Here is an 18,581-nt window from a genome sequence, read left to right on the forward strand (position 1 = left end):
GTAGTCCCGTCTCTATTTCTCTTTTGTGTTTCTTTCCGAAGAATACCCTGCGTTCAAAGCGAAAAAGTCATCGGAAGAATAATTTTTTTTTTCCTCCACGGATACACCCGACGAACCGTCACCATCGTCCGAATATGAATTTAAGAAGCGGCTGCCGGGGCGTGTTGCGTGTGAAAGTGTAATCAACGGATGATCGATTGCTTCCAGGTCTTGACCGTTATTCTTAGTCGGTACATTTACACCTCGTTATTCCGAGATCAAAAACGAGATCAAAACAGCCCACGGTGGCCCAGCGGTAACGCGATAAAGCAACACCCCCCTCTTCCCCTCGATGATTGTTGCGAGACATCAAAGGGGTTGCTGGGAATTGAAGAGTGGAAAGCGGCTCGGCGTGAAGTCTCCGTCGCTATCGTTCACCGGTTTTACTAGACTTTCGAGTGCTTTTATCTTCCGTCGTTCTCGTTAAAAGCGTTGCATCTAAAATGTTGCAGTGTAACTTTTACTGTTCACCCCTTTTGTCGGTTTGTATGATTTCGGGCGGATTGTTTTTAATACTTCCGTATATTGTGTCGCGGTGAACTTAATTTAACTTTATGTGTCCTTGATTCACCTGTACGGTAAGTTTCCAAGCACCAATTGCGTTTCATGGCTGAGGAATTTACTGCTTTTGCTCCGACAAGGTTTGTGGATACGCAGGATGAAATCTAATTAGAGATTTTGCTCGCTATCCGACATTCTGTTGTTATGATGTAATTCACCAGGGAGAGCTAAACTGATATTTGGTTCGTTGAACGATGCAGTGAGTCGAAATATTTCGTTAAAAAGGGAAGATTTATTGTTACATGATACTATTAGTAACATCTATTAGTGCAGTTTTGACTTTTATTGGATGTTCGAATTGAGAAAAAAAGGAAAGGTTATAATACAGACTGGAATAGGATAATATTACAAGAGCATTGTCTATAAAAATATTATTACTCTACTACATATCCGTGGTGCAATACAAATTTTTTCAGAGTGGTTAATCGCCCCCTTCTTTATACGTAAGCATTGTCGGAGAAACTGTTCTATTAGGTCTGCATTCTTCCATTTCTCTGTGATTTGTTTGCGAATCGACTTTCTTCCTCGATTCATTCGACAATTCGTTCCTAGTATCTAAGTAGACTATTTCAATGATCAGCCTTTTTGGCGACAGGGGCTTTTAAGTTCACGTGTAAACAGCATACGATTCCTTTTGTGGAAATAAGCTGAGTAAAATTTGGTGTATACGATAGAATAAATATTATAAAACTCTGTTACACGAACAGCCTCTATTAACAAAACGCATACATTTTCAACGATTTATGACTTTAAAACCAAAATAAAATGTGTCTGGCTACGTACAGCCTTTTGCACTGTGGCAGTCGATGTGTTAATATTTTTGCTCCCCCATGACTGATAACCCGGCTACGCCCATGGTTAAATTGTGTAACTACATTCTTCAATCTGTAGAAATTCAGAAATCACAAGAAACCCCATTGGAAATATAGATCGGACGTTTGCACGACTTCACAGCTTCGTAATGCCCTGACATGGTTGATATCAACTCTCGAGTCGCATTGTAAGCCACCATTGTAAGTTGCCCCGCGACGCGGTAATATCGCCGTTTGTAGATCCGGAATACAATGTGTAATATATCTATGTAGAAGAACGTGTAGGAGTATATTGTTCGTGTGTATCGTCGGCCGTGTTAAATGTGATTATTCGTCGCCCCAGCGGATCGGGGTCTGTTATGTACGAGCATTCCGATCCTCGAGCCTCAAGATTCTCCACTCGTTTCTCTTCACCACCTTGAACACTTTTCTTCCTTCATTTTCTTCCTCGCCGCCGCCGTCAGCGCCCCTTTTCTTACATTTCGCCTTTCGTCTTTTTTTTTTCTCTTCTTTTTTGCCCCGTCCTTGTTCACGAAGCAGCACGCTTTGAGAATCCACTCAGCAGCGACAGTTTCATTCTGAAGATTGGCGGCCAATGGCGCGTAAACTTACGAGAAAGCAGCAGCACCGCGAACCGTGGTGAGGGATTCGTGGCCATGGTCCGGGGTGCTATTCACGTTGAAAGGTGCGAGAAACTGACCGTCCGATGTTTATTCGCCGGTGCTTCGTCTCAGCCGCCGTAACAACGTTTCCCAGACGTTATTCTTGGAACAGGAACCCTTCATCAATTTCCTCCGTGGTTCTGGGCCAGGTTTTACTTGTTGTAACTCTCGTAGGAGAAAAGGCTTGGATACCTACGCGGTCGTGTCAACGCGTGTGTCTCCCATTCCGTAAATCGTACAACCTTTTTCCTTTTTTTTTTTATTATTCCAGTTTCCAGTCTGCTTCTTTAAGACGCAAGAAAATAAAACGGCCGTTCCTCTATAACCGCCGCGTGTCGATTATTCAGAGTTCGTTGTTCGGCCAAAGGAGACGGCGCAATTACGGAATTTCAATATTTTCGTTCGGAACGAAATTGCCCTCTAGGAAGCCGGGGATTCGTTCACCGGATAGATTTTATTCAAGCGGGGGTATAATAGATTGCGGACGAATTTCATGAATAAAGTTTTTACTTTAATCATAAGAGTACCTTTATTTTCCCCGGTTTCCTTCTCTTCTTTCCGCGGGAATTTCTTCCCAATGGAGAAGAGAAAGAGGGTAGAAATGGATCCATTCTAGAGATTCGCTGGAATTGAAAGCCGTGGGGTTATCATCTGTTTCTCTTACCTTTCTCTCGGCTCTCTTTTCTGCGGACCATGATTCGAACGGCTGGCTTCATTCGTTCGATCTTTTGTATTTTCTTTCTCTTCGTCTTCTCTTTTCTTTTTTTTTTTGAAGGGGGTTCGTCTCGCTACTGACCTCGGTTCTTAAATTTTATATTTCTTGCCAGACCCTTGTTTGTCACCCTCGTGGCGGGGAAACGATGCGTTAAACGAATATCGATGGTATTGGAGGGTACCTGGCCAGGGCGATAATGGACTCAATTTCGCGGCAGTAGGACGCCAGTCGTTTGGATTTCTCACGTCCCGACACTCTATCGATTCCCCCGGTGAAGCCCTCAGTGATTTCCTGGTCGTCTACCATTGTGGAATCGTCATATCTTTCGACGCTGCCTCGATCCTCCAATAGAGGTTACAAACACTCGCGTTTCTTGCCGTGTTCTGGCCCCATTGTTCGCATTGTAAGTTATATAGCGAGGTACGATAATATGAATCTGGGTTTCTTTAACCGGGTAACTGTTGTGTCAGTTTCAGTTGTTAAATTAAATGGGACACGTGCACGTTGGTTTGGATTAAAATCTATTTTTTATTGGATAAATGACAATAACACTTCACAGCTTTGTGCTGTACTGCTAGACATCATCCGCTGTGCTTCTAGACATTATATCTGCTGTGATTCTGTTTACATATGATTTAAGTGAGTCCTCTCGGAAATCAAAATTACATTCTAATCCTTCGTTTACGAGAATATACAATAGTACAGTTTAGAGTATTACACTTACAGATACAAAAATTTTGTAAAACATTTGTCTCGGTCTGATTATAACTAAAACGTTATGGAGGAAGTTAATAATTTTTCAAATCGCGAAAATATCGTGACAAACGTCCAAGAAAACGAGACTGAATCTGACCACCGTACTTAAGCAACGTGTCCACTCGAGAGTCACTCTCGAGAATAGCTGTCACGATTCTGTTCACTGGGGAGTCTACTTCTGTAAATCTCACACTCGAAAGTAAAACTGACAGCTGTTGGCATCTAATGTTACGTGTTCCCTTGGGAGTAGACTCTTGCGAATCACATTCTCCAGCATAGACGCGACATCCATTGTAGAATAAGCTCTTGGTGATTCACTCTCAGGCCTTTGTCCTCTAATTGTATACATTCTCTCAAGAACAATACTCGCCAGTCAACAGGTAGCATAATGGTTCTCTTATGCTACGTCTATCGACTCTCAAGTGGACACGCAACATTACTTCCCGTCTCCGGTCGGTAGTAAAGGGAACGATGATCGTCTCGCGTGATTTTCCCTTACGTTTTTTTTTTCCGGCGGTTCGTCGACGAAGCAGAAAGGAAGTGCGGTTGACTATCAGTTTCATCGAATTAAGACCGAATTACACGTAACTCCTATTAAATCCCAGAGGCGCGGCACGGATGTTCACTTTCCGTCTCTCTCTCTCTTTCTGTGACAGGCTGTAACTGTCTTTTATTGATTTATTTTCCTGACAATTACAAAATTGCCACCGCATTAACGTTAAATCCCTGTGATGTTTGCTAGGTAATTCCATTTATGCGTATACCCGTTGGTAAACAGTGCCTCCGGAAAACGTTTCGGTGTCCGGCAAGAGGAAATGGTTTAACTCGTAATGGCATGCTTGCCGTGAGTTTCAATTTACCCAAGAGCGTGTTTATTGGGTGTTCCGAGATATATCGTCGTGGTCGCTCGGGGACCCGGTGAGTTGATTATTCATCGATATTCGTTAAGACTCGCGAAAGGCGGACTATCCCATTCCGAGTCCCCCATTACGGGGGCGTGTAAACCACCTCGCCATATATTATACGTCATGTACATCGTACGCGTCGTCGCGTCAAGTGGGTGATTAGGGTGAAGAGAGAATTAGCGTCCTTACGCATTCCTGTTCCTTTTCGTTTCGGTTGCTATCCTGATTTTGCCTTTCATCTTCCGTGGGTGGTAGCTGCCTGTTTAACTTGCAACGAAACGGAGCGTGAGATATTTAGTATGGCTTGTGTTGACGATACCGTGAATTTGAATGTATGTTGGGAGAACTTCTGTGTGCTACTGATGGAGAGGCCTGGTAGAAATTCTGTGAATTTATTGGAGCGATAAAATATCTTTTAAACATTTATAATGCATACCTACAGTGATTATTATTTTGAAAGTTCCGATACATTTTAACCTCCAGGTTATTTCCCATAGTATAGTTGTTACAAGTCTGTCCTTTTATTAAGATTTGGACATGATCATAATTGAAGATTTGAAGGGTCTTTCGTGACACGTGTGTTACCTCGCTTTCAATAATGTAGAATTAACCTTTCAAATGGAAAACCTTACCTGTCGTTTATTTTCAAGAATAATTTGTTACACTTTCGTATTTGCTGCAAGGAAGCATTCGGCGAGTCAGTATCCATTTCCACAGATTTGGAATTTCCGTTTGGTCTGTTTATGTTTTTGTTAGGCACCTGGTACGGCACAAGTCGAGAACTTTTGCAGTTTCTGTGTTCAGGAGCGGTGTAAATGTTCTGGCTGTCGGCCAGGGACAACGTTTAACGAAATCAGCACGTTTGTATTGAATAACACACATGGGACAATGAACAACCTGTAGATATTTGGCTGGCTAACTATGTCTTGGATAGAAGCCGCCAGTCGCGCTCGGATTTACTGGCTGGTGTTGGGTTTCTATAAGAACCTCGCGGGTACTCACGAATAGGTAGTGTACAACATTCTCGCGGATCATATTTTCATCCGAGAAAAGTATACACCACCATTAAAAATATTAGAGACATGGCTGATTACAGAAAAGCGTATGTACACTTTTAACACTCATCCGTCCCTTGTCTCAGTTTGACATATTTTTCTCCTAAGAAATGATGCTATTTTGTTATGTTATTTTAAAACATTTTCAAAGGAGAATGTTTATATGGACTGTTCGGCCCAACTTTTTTTTTTGACATTTCTTACTGAAAAAAAGAATTCATATTATTTAAAGTAATAATATTTAAAAAAAAAAATTTGATATCTATAAGTTAAAGCATTAAAATGTTATAAAAATACACATTTCGCAGAATAGAAATATCAATATCTCGAAACCTTCAAGTGTTACAGATTTGTCACAAGATACTTCTTTGTTTAGTAAGTGAGAATTTATCAAGTTCTAAAAAAAAAAAGTTGGGCCGGAAATGACCATTCTCCTTTAACTATTCGCATCTTTATTATATGTATTAATTTTTTACGACTGTGTCAATTTGACATCGAGCAACAAGTTAAGTTGGAAAAATGAGGGACTGATGAGTGTTAACTCGATAAGAAATAAGCATGTCTTTAGAGATTCCAGAGAATGTAAATTGTAACATCCAAAGTGACGGTACCTACACAGAATATTCGTTAGTTGTCAAGAATTTCTAACGGAATAAAAGACGTGGTACTGACCCCAAACTTTTGGACAGTAATGTATACAGAGTGATCCCAGAAACTAGGACAGACTGTAGAAGTCCTTTCCAAATAAGAACGGAAAGAGTTACTGGAAACAATGTTACAAAGCTTAGCCGGGTGTATCTTCCTTTAAACAAAGCAATTTAAGAGGGAAATAATGGAAATTAAACAACACACCCCTTCTGGAGTACTGGAGCTGCAGAAACTTCTTTTCCGAATCTATCTCGGTTACACTACAAATGTTCGTTGCAAAGGGTAGCTAACTGTTCAGCAAAGGCAAAACAGAACGTATGTAGAGGAAGTTCGTTACGGATCCACTTAAAATAATTACTCTTTTACGCGCTGCATGTGTAGTATTACGTTCCTACTTCATTGAAAGCAATGTGCATCTCATTAAGATACCCAAAAATCCTCAAGCATGACGTTTCTTCCTTAATCCTCGGTCCCTAAACACACCTACAACCTGTCCCAGTTCCTTGAATCGCCTTGTACATTATCGCCCGGAGTGGCGGAAGCCAGCTCTTTTCACGTTTCGTTCTACCTTTTTCTTTGCCTCTTCTTTATGTCCTCGGTGCGAAAACGCTCGACCCCGGTTGCATAACCAGGGCCGCGAAAGTAATTAGTATTTACGCCAGTTTCAAAAGCGGCGCCGGTGTCTTCTTTTCTTTCATCGCGCAGAAGTATGTTTTAACGCGGCGTAATGCAGAGAACCGTGAACTTTGCTCGAGGATTCATAAAAGCGGCCGCCCAAATAACGCCTGGCTTTGTGTGGCTCTGTGCGTGTTCGTGTGTGTGTGGGGGGAGCAAAGGACGACGGGATACGGAACACATAGACACTGATACGCTATTCCGTACGTACACCCACGTTTCGTACCAGTTAGACGTTAATTAGAAATTAATGCCCAGTTCCTGACCCGTCTTGAATGGTGCTAATGGTCAACTCCGGAAGGCTGCGATTCACCATCCTGATTGTTGGTTACACGTCTAACGATCATGCTCAATATGGTTGAATTTTGGCTGTCTGATGTTTAGATTTCAGATTTACGATGAAAGTTTGGAACCGAGAATTTGTGATAATACTCTAGAATAATGTGTAATATAAACGTTGGATTGTTTGGGAAGTTTATAGCGTCTTGAGCAGAGTGTTTTTGTTAAATTTTTATTGGATGAAGAAAAAATTGTTTGATCTGGTCAACAGGTACTATTTTCCAGGCGTGAATTGAATGTCCCTTTTTTGGTTTCTGTGAGAAATACCGAGGAAACGTATGAATAGACAGAAAGTCCATTTTCATTACGTTCTAATAAACTTGGAAGACAAGTATGCCTTACTTTGTCTGGAGAATTTTGTAGCATATCCTCCATTAGATAGACTTTGCACCTTTAGATGATTATTCCGTTTGATTGTTAGAAAATTCTGTGTCAAAAAGATACTTCGAGAAGACAATTCATCTAGAAGTAGTTTGAAGAGACTTTTTAGCCAAAACAAACCGAAGTTGTACATAAGTGATGAATATGATATACCTACATTGACAAATAGAGATTGTAACTCTGTCTTTCAAAACGCTATGAATTTTCCCAACAATCCAGTGTATACATATTTGTCTAAAATAACTAAAACACTACAGTTACCTGTGTGGTTTTTATTACTTGAAATTATCATTGTCTGTTAGCAATGTCTTAAGTCAAAACTTAAAGAGTTCAGCAAACGGCGTACTGTAAACATATATTTGATCGTATATTCATATTGTATCCATAATTTAGTAACAATTTATTAGCAAGTTATATGAAGATCCAACGGCAGCATTTAAGTAGACACTTCATTCCCAGTGTTTCGCTCTGAAAAGCCTGAATAGTTATCTTGTATCGTCAATGGAAAACGAAATCGCTATTTAACGTCGTTTTTATTGAAATCCTTAATCAATTGGTTACTGTCCCGTGTACTTTGTCGAGCCAAGGGATTCAAGCACGCGCGAGCACCGGCGGCAAGAGATCTTTTTCACCGTTTAATCTCAATTCATTTCTCCCGGAGCGTAAGCATACAGAAAAGGTGAGGGACGCAGGAGTGGTGGGATGGACAAGAGGGGAAAGAAAGGAAGCAAGGAAGAAAAGACACGCTCCAATTACGATGTTGAGAGCTTTCGAAGAGATTATAGATCTGGCACAATGACTACCCCTGATCTAAATCGGATTTAGCTTCAATTCGAGTCTCCCATTCTTCGAATAGCTCGGTACTCGTGCGCTCTGACCACGTATGTACTCTCGCGGAGGGCCGTCTCAGAATGGCTGCCCTGTAAGCTAAAACACTCCGTGAACCGTGTATCTAGGTCTTCGTTGCAGTTTAAAAGCGAAAGGGTGAAATCGGCCGGAAAGTGCAAGCTTTTACACTTTTGACTTTAGCCACGGTCTCATCTCTTTTGAGCGGGGGACGAGCTGCGCATTTATTGTATCCATTATTCTCGGGCTCCGCGCGTGTTATTACGCGTCGCGTGACATCCGTGGAAAATGCTTTCTTTTTTTTTTTTTTTTCAGTGGAATTAAGGCACAGAAAGGTAGGAAGAATAGGCGAACGTTCTTTGACAATTTCTCGTTAGAATGGTATTGTTTTTCATCGACCGCGCTCCTTTGTCTGGTCTTCGCAATTACGAGCGTCTTCCTGGCAGAAAGATCGCGGAACAGTCTACTCGGTGTACTAACTGTATATACAGGGTGGATCACGAAACGTGATCAGCTTGGATTATTCTACTGCTAGCTGTTCGATCGAAAATTTGTTTCGATAGTATAACACGATTCAAGGAGATCTTAAGATGATTGTACCAAATTTTTTGTCGACCCTTTTTATTCCCGAGTTTCCAAAGTCACCTTGAGTTTTTTTTTTATAGATGAAGGTACAATATTTTTACGCCCATGTTTTAGCGGATACTGAGTGAGACGAATTCGGCAAGCATCATCACAAATACTTTTATTCTTCTAAAGCAAAGAATTATTAAGAATTTAAAAAAATTTTTACCCGAGTAGAACTAGGTGTTAGTATTTCACGAAGAAGATGATAATTAATCAAATTTATAGCATTTGACTCGTTTCTTCCGCTTGACTGGCGTAACACAACCCCCCACAGGATAGCAATCCCCTAATTGTCTCGAGCAGTGTACTTTATGTTTCAGAATTACGCGAATTATCCGATCTTAATTGGTCTGCTTTTTTCGAAAGGGAAAATAATGTTCCCCGGACGGATGTAAATAGCGCACGCGTGACTCGAATTTGTCCCATCCTCCCGTTCTTCGCCGCGTTTCCATTCGCTCTTCGTGTCCCCCCGTGTTCTTTCTACACTCGTTGTCCCGCGTCCGACACAAAACCGACATTCCGTGACACGCTCTAAACGCAAATCGAGCACGAAACTATTTTCGATATCGCGCCCATTCAGATCTAATGAAACGGGGCCCACGCTCCTCGGCGGTATCCGGACAGGGTTTGCAAAACTCCTTGGTAGGAATTTAATTAATGGGACACGGTTTGTATGATGTTATTCACGGTGCCATCCGACGCCATTTTCCTCTCTGCTCCAGATATGAACCGGATTTAAATTAAAAGTGTTGAGAACTTTCACGGGCTGGGATTCCAGCCCGACCAACCTGCTGAATTCTGAGCTAATTAAATCCGGAGTCGGGCTTATTGCAGATCTTAGTATTGTAACCACCCCCGACAGTCTCATTATTATGGTAATTGCGCGAGATTGATTCGGATGATCGATAATTATTGCTGATCGTGGGACAGTAGTTTGTGGAGATAATGTTTTTACGTGCTTACATCAGTTCATCAACCAACATCAATTGCGACACAGGTGTACTTACTTGGGTTATGGTGTTTTCTCTGTTTTTGAGTGCTCTGACCTAATTTTCGATCGTTTAAAAATTTCACAACTTCCGACAGTTAGGCGATTATATTTTTTTATATAAATTATGCTATTTGTCATGTATTAAAATGTAAATGATATATAATAAAGTGATCGGGGGTCTTGAGTATTACATATCTTCCATTGTCAGAGATGCTAGGAGACAATTATAATTAAATTCTTCATTGATTTAAATTTTAAATAAATGCCTTTCTTTTAAATTTTTAATTTAATAAAAATCATGTCAGTCTATTTAGTAACTGCTCCCTAAATATCGTTGATCCTGAAAGTATTAAAAGCTAAGCTTAGTAAGCATTTTCAAGTAGCTACAAGCTATTCTCGTTTCAACAATCACAAATTGCCTATGTAATAACATTCGAATCTTCTATAATCATCTTAATTGTGAACAGACTATTCTCCCTCATACAGATGCAAATCTAAACAAAACAGTGCGTAAGAACGGGCCGTAAGTTTCCGAAAACTCCGTTGAATCAATTTCACGTGGCGAAATCACTCTCGGCGTGGGAATATCTAATTACTGTCCTTACCAGACAGCCGTAGTATAGGTGGCTGCACGTCATTCGTTAATCTCAAGTCTTAACTTAATGGAATTAGTTTATGGATCTCTGCCGCAGATAAACGTAAACCCTCCGTTTTCCTTCCTTCCGCCATCCCCTACCGCTTCCTCCTTTTGCAGAGATACTCCCTCCAACCTCGCAACTTCTCCGTCTCTCGTTCATTCCCTTCTGTGTCCCATTCTACTGATTGTCCTTTTGTCTTCCTCTTATTCCACACTCTCGAGATTCTCCTTGTCGAGTCGCGAGAGATCGAGGTATGACTGCCCCGACTATAATAGCACAGTGTCAGATAATTTCGCACGCAGCATCCTCCCTCCCCTCTCCTGTCCCGGTCGTCGCCATTGTGTCCCCCGAAATAGAGTGTGTACGTGGACCTTATCTGGGAGACTGTTGACGGTTCAATTAGACGAGTATACGTGGACTGCCTTAATCATCGACTGCCACCGGGACGGGATAAACAAATGTTTGATGCACTCGTAGGTAGCCAGCAGCGTACCGTTTCACGAGCATTTTGCAGCCACCGAACGAGCGACAAAATGGAAATGCTTATGAATGATGTATAAACAACAGACTGTCTGCTCATTAAAGTCTACGCTTTACACTGCTTGCTGTGCAAATTTCAGTAACGAGAATACGCGCGGAATTGCAGTTTTGCCACGCGGTGCCTTCTACAAGGGTTCGCGACAAACTCGTGATGAATCTTCGAGGGGGAGGGATATGATTCTTGGTGAACAAATAAGTCGAAGGTTTCGGATAAAGTTTGTAGAAGTAGACATGCCAGATAAGGTAACTGTGTTTCTTGTAAATATACAATTCTTTTAAATATGTTGCGCAATTGTTGGCTCAGAAGTACTTTGCGAAACGATCTTAACAAATGCATCGACGGTAAAGATAGTAGAGGAATTGTCTATGGGAATTTAATTTAAACTTTCAGATTGATACACGTTATTGGAACATTAGTGGAATGAACGAATAAGGTGAATATTACTGTACTATTATTTTCTCTTTTATAAATTCGGATCAAAATATACAAAACGTTTTTGGTACAGCAGTCTTTCGTATAATATTGTTATATTAAATATAGGGTGACCCATTTTAATTGATCAATGCAAAAATGTAGAAGAAGTATCACAAGCAAGTTTTGACCTTGAAAATCTACGTCAAACTGAACATTTTTAAAGAAAACTGCGGTATTTCCGTTATAATGAGAGGTTGAATTTTGATTTGTTATACATCATTTCCTATAGTTCTCGACACGCTGAATTAAAATCTGACCTCAGACTTTACCTAAAAGTCATCGGAGAAAAAATCCATAAACGTTATGATTATTCTGGTTTACCGACTTCGATAACCCCTTATGGCAAATCTAGTCTGTAACTAAATTTAAACTTTTGGAAACAACTAAATCTGAATGATCCACTTGGCGTGGAATGACCATGTAACGAATCGAAGGCGGCAAGAAACGTGTGTCGAACATCAGCCACATCAGATTCTCGAGCGCCCCATAAGACACTTAATTCGACCGTGCAAGATCTAAGAATCTCGCGGTTCAGGTTCCGCAATCTACATTCGATTAAGCGCAGCAACCGGAGGGGGAACGGTGTTCAAAGGGTCGAATTATAAATGACCAACGAGTCGTTAAAAAATTAATGCCTGAAATTAGGAATCCTCGTTACGAAAGAAGGAACACGCTTCTCCAGCGCAGGAGTGAGGTGGGGGTGGGTGGGACGTCTGATTGCGGGGCACAAAGGAAATCGTTACGTCGTCGTCGTCGAAAGTAGAGAAGCGTACCGCCGCCTTCCTGGGCCGTGTAACCCGAAAGACGACGATGGGTAGGCACCGGTCCGGTCTAGGCCAAAAGATTATAATTAAAGACAAATCTTTATTCGGCACAGACGAGTTCGGAAGGACTCCTCGTGATCCGCCGTTGCTATAGTTACGATGAAAGCGGACAAGGAATATCGACCGTTGGAGGCGCTGCACTAGGCGGACGCACTCAACTCGCTCGGTTAAGTTGAACCCCGGAGGAGAATAAAAGGAGAAAAAGAGATGGAGGTGCACGAGAGTGTTAGACGGAGACAGGGGGTGGGGGTGGGGGGATGTAATGCGACGCGGGCTGGGAAAAAGATAATTAGTTAATTCCCTGGGGTATAAGTAAGTGGAAATTCCGCGTTCGCGGTTCTTGAGCGTTTCACGTCTTATCCCAACGTGGGGTCCCTTCCTGTATCCTCTTGGATCGGATGGAACACCGAGTCTGAGGAGTATGTTTTCAGCCGGTCTTGATGAAGTTATTAACTCACAAAACGATACGATTAATTTGCGATGGAGAAAAAGTGTTTGGTTGGAGAATGAATTCGGGATTAGAGTGGTGAGTGGCGTAACCTGTTGTTAGATAAGGTTTCGGTGAGGAGTGATATCTTGAGAGTGGGAATACTGATTGCGAGAATGTCTCTTAACGTGATGAACGAGCGGCATCATTTACGATATGTATGATGTTTCATAGGGATGTTGTATTTATGGATTTCTGGACTTTAAGTCCTTGTTATTGTCCTTGTTTTTTTGCGGAAATGATGAAGTAAATGGGAAATCTATTAAAAGACATTTATTGTACATTTCTTCCTGTATGCGAAATATTTTTGTTTATAAAACGAAATGGTGACACTGGGGTTGTTTTTAAGTGAGCACTTAATCGGTCTGCACGATAACTTGGAAATCGTTTGGCCTAAAAGAACAAACGAAACATTTTTACGTTCTATATAAAATTTACTAAAAAATTACATAGAGATTTTGCAATATGTTAAACATTCTTTTTTGTCATGTACATTTTTGTACATTTTTCGGTTAAAATTGATAATTTTTTTCTTCAAATATTCACCAATTGCACAAACAATCAGGTTTCTAAAAATCCCTACGTGTTTGTTTGGGAAATTTCATGTAGAACACAAAAATGTTTCGTTTTTTGTTCTATGTCAAACCGTTTTCATGTTATCCTGCACGCCGATTTGGTGTTTATTTAACAACACGGACACATGGATCAGCCCCAGCGTCATGTTGTTCTAAAAAATAAAAATAGAAATTGTTTCGCATACCTGAAGATTTGTACAACAAATGTATTTTAGTAGATTTCCAATTTACTTCACCATTTTGGCAAAAGAAGTTGCCTTTTCAGGTCCCAACGTGGACTAACCCTTAAATGACGTTTACATTCTTTTCTATTCATTTTCATAGATCAAAATGAATAAAAGAAAGTTACGTCTCCCACATCGTTGCTTATTGAGACCTTTACTGGAAACAGGTTACGTGACTCAACTTATAGAAATGCTCTTGAGAAACTGGAATTGCTACAAGGGTACTTGACTTGAAAGATACGACAAGTTTTTCTAGTTGCTTCTACGTACACGAAGAAGGGTTCTGTAGATTTCTGGAAAGAGTAAAAAGTAGTGTATAAAAAAACGTTAAAGAGAAGGAATGTTCTGGTGGCATTGATATTAAAGCCGACCATACCTTCTATTATTTAGTATCGAATTTTGTTACTTTTTATTACCATAATGATATAAATAATAATATTGAAATTTTAAAACATTTATTCTTCATGCAGGCAGAATAAAATTTGTTGAGACAATTTCATAACAAAGTGGTTTTTTTACGCTATGAAGCAACATATTGAAAATAAAATTACGAACAACCGAACATAATAGTCATAAAATTCGTTACGCTGTAGTACGTGAAAATGAATTTTTAGATAAATTAGAATTCTGTAAGATTTTTATGGGCACCTACTCATCATCCAAATCTTTTAATCTACAGAGACGTCACTTTCTTCACGGGGTTAATGTGATGAATAGCGATGGCACGATAATGATTCAGAGGGCATCACGCTACGTGTTTTCGTGTTACTGAACTGCACGGCTTAACATGATTTGTCATGATGAATGGTTTGAACTTCGTTGAATATTTTGCGTTGAAATCATGTTTATGGAAACTTGTACCGGCAGCGGTACAAATGATAATTTATAACTGAGCTGAAGCCTCCCGACATTGCTTCTGTGTCAGAATATCATGGTCTCGAAACGTTGACGTTTCTACTCTATCTTCTGTTCAAGAATAAAACAATACAGAATGCAATACGGTATCTTCCTTCTGTTGTTTCTATTTTCGTATGCAGACAATATGTTTATGGAATAAAGAAAACACAAAAAATAGAATTTTATTGTTCTAAGGGCATAAATATTTCACCGTACTATCATAAACTTCTAAATTACATTGCACTAACTACTTTTCTTTATTCTTGCAACCGATTCATCTTTATTTAGGTAATATTGCACGGATTGTACAAATTTAATGAGCAAAAAATCATTACTTTATTTTATAATTAGATTCACGCGAACTTTAGATTCTAGGGGTAAAATTCAGACGAGAGAGAAGTACGGAGAAATGAGGTAAATGTCTTCATTAGCGTCCGTGCCCTCTTTATCACCGACTTGTTTTCTTTTTCTGCGAGACTTGAAACAATAAATAAATGTATTCGGTGAAACACTTGAAAATATCAAGTTTGAATATTTTATTTATTAATTTACACATTAATATATTTCACGTATATAGGTTTGTAACGTTGGATAATTTTAAGAACAGATTTAACAAAATTTACTAAAACTATATTAAGATTTAGTAAAAATTAAAATAATTTTAGGATAGATTTTAATAAGATAGACATTCATCTTCGTAATATTATAATGTAATATCTGTAATTTCTCAAGGATTAAATAATTAATTTAATCAATATACAAGTAAAAATACAGTAATTTGTGCTAACATTTTTAGAATGTATTATGGATAAAGGGGTTCAGACACTTATAGAAGGTGTTTCATAATATGTGGAATTCGATTAAAAAATATCTATGACCATGGATTAAAGTCAAACATATTACGTGTTTGTATCCATGTTATTAAATCTGTCCATCCGCCCATGTTATTAAACATTCTATATATTTCAGTATATTATCTTACAAATTGTTGCCATGCTCCAGTACCGTGTCAGAAAAAAATTTGCATTTTAATAACTATATTTCAACATGTTCAGTAGGAAGACCAGTTTCTGCATCATCGCATATTACTGAAATGTAATCCTTGTTTCGTATAACTTCAAGTGAATTTTTTATTAACTAAATCCATAGTTTTTGAATGAGTCTGAAATGTTCGTAAAATGCAAGTCATTTACATAGTCACTTCAATCGAAGGCAAAAATACGCAGTGAATCAAGCTTGATGCGTCGATATTTTGATTATAAAATCATGAACTCGTAGTATTGCTGTCCCGGCGCTCGTAGAAAATACACAGTTATTACCTGCGAAACGACACGCTTGGGACAAAATTCACCGCGGAGCAGATTATTTTTTGAGACTGAACGTAATCAACGTGTCAGTTTTTAAACGCGTAGTAGCTTTCTTAATTCGACTAGTCCTTTAAAATGTTACATAATTCATTAAAACATTTTTTAATACAACCAATAGATAACAAGTTATTTTAAATGTTAGTTCACATTGAATCACCCTCTATGTCGCACGTGTAACTATTATTATGAGTTGATATCTTTAGTTCGACATTCCACAGTAAGTTTCAACGCTTTCATTCACCTATACTTCCTCCCGTTCGCCCTTTTAAGAATCACCGCCGCTCTATTATCTCCCCGAGTGAACTGTAAACTTCAGTGTCGTCGTAAAAGACTTTAGCTAGAAATTTAACCGCAGCCACGGCGGCATTGTTCCTTTTGTTCTGACCCACGTGCGTGACTTTACGCGCCCGCGCGTCAGACCGTGCACATTAGACGAAGCCGCCGGGCGTCCTGCGCGAGTCATTATCCGTGTGTAAATGCGCGTTTGTATCTGTACGAGGAGAGAAACGTTGCAGTTTGTTATAAGCGTTCCTAAGGGAATACGCCCCAAGGTGCAATGAAGTGGTACCGGTATCAGTTAAACTGCACGTGATACGCAAGCTTCAGTTGTATACACTGCCGCACGGATTCCTCCTTGTTTCCTTCGACTTTTAAGACGCCGTACAACCTTCTGCTCGACGTTTATACGGCAAATAATAAGAAAAATTGTAAACGAGAAGACGATAAAACATTGCAATGGACACAAGGAAGCTTCAAACTACCAGTTCGGTCAACCTTTTAACCCTTTTATTCTGAAATTATTTAAAAATTACCAAAGAAATATTTTGTTGTATTTTTGTATATATTAAATAACATGATTCACAAGAACATTTTGACATTTCGAAACCGTCTAATACCATTTTTCATTCGTTGCCATTTGACAAGTTTTTTACTTTTGTCACTTTTTTTCTTTTTTTGTTTTTGTTATTGTTCATAATAAAACCTAATTTTTTCTACCTTTGATCAATAAATCCTTTTGATAAATTTGAAAGAAATTACAATTTTGTAAGTAAATAATGCTCGATATTTGAACTCCATTAAATGAATCAGACAAAGAAACAATAATGTATCATTTTACCGATACCTAAGCTTTTAAATGTACATTTACATATGTGCCATACCATCTATACAAGACTAGAAGAAACTATTATATACTCACAGATATGAAAAAATACATGACACTAATATTTTATTCCATAATTTTGAATACCTAGCCATATGGCAACAGTGGGAAAGAAAGAGTTAACTACGGGTATACAGTACGTTAACGAAATAGTGGAACAAGCCGACAAAATGTGATTCTACAAGCAAAAATAAGGCAAAAATATAGAATAACATTTTTTCGTAGGATGCTTTGTTTTCGAGAAAATCTTAGTTGAAAATCTACTGGATATGTTTGTGAACAGAAATGGGCGCATTTTCGATTTCTCTGAGCAGAAATAGGGACATTTTATACTTCATATTAAATGAACTATTATTAAGTTAAAATGTTTTTCCAAATACCTTTATTTATTTATTCAAATTTAATTATGAAGGGATACACACATTTTATATGTACTAAGTTCTTTTTGTCGATTCTTGTATAAATAAATAATAAAAATCAATTTCTGCGATAGCAGAACTCTTACATGATTAGAAATAGGAACCTTAGTATTGACTGCGCCATCTTGAATTTTCGGTGTCAGATTCGTTACCATCAAAAACGCCTTGATTACCAACTTGCAGAAAGTTTCAATGACATTTGGACTTTTAGCGAGTGAAAACGCGTTTTCAGAGCACTGTGCCGCGTCTCGAATGTCGTTCACCGTAAGAAGTCAACTTCCCCGTGAATTAGCTTCTCGGGGGCCATCTATAAATGCTACTGATCGTCGAATTTCGTGTGATTTGACGTGGAATGAGACGTAGACGCAGCGCTCGTTCCATGCATCAATTATGCATGCCATCCGTGTATCCAGGTGTACCGACACAGGGCCACGTACGCGCGAGAGTGTGCGGTTGGTGGGGTTGCGGGGAGGGGGGCAAAGCATCAGATTTTCAAATAGACGCGTTCCTTTGACGGCGTGCATCTTAGCTACGCTCTGCAACCAGGGATGGGAAAGAGAGAGGAGTAGAAATTCACAGCGGCGTAAACACTCTCCGGCATAACGTTTGCGATATAAAATCGTCGTCCCAGTATTTTCGCCGTAGGAGAGTTGGCGGCGGGAAAAGGAAACGCCGCGGCGCAGGGGTTACCTCTATCAGAAGCAAGGACGAAGATTGATTCGCGGCAGTTCACGGTGCCAGCATCTCAGATTTTCTATCTAGACAGCCGTATATACCTCAGCCGCGGGGATGAAAGGTTCTCGGATGAAAAAGAAAGCAAACGTGTATATACCCAAGCATCGGGTGCGTTCCCCTTGCCGACGCAGCCGGGATGCGGTGCCGTGTTTATTAACTCCTGTCTGGATGGGACAAGCGGGAAAGTATTCTTCGTTAGACCGTGTTGCTGTTGGCACGCGCGTAT

The sequence above is a fragment of the Dufourea novaeangliae genome, unplaced genomic scaffold (assembly GCF_001272555.1).
Source record: "Dufourea novaeangliae isolate 0120121106 unplaced genomic scaffold, ASM127255v1 scaffold89, whole genome shotgun sequence".
Classification (NCBI taxonomy): domain Eukaryota; kingdom Metazoa; phylum Arthropoda; class Insecta; order Hymenoptera; family Halictidae; genus Dufourea; species Dufourea novaeangliae.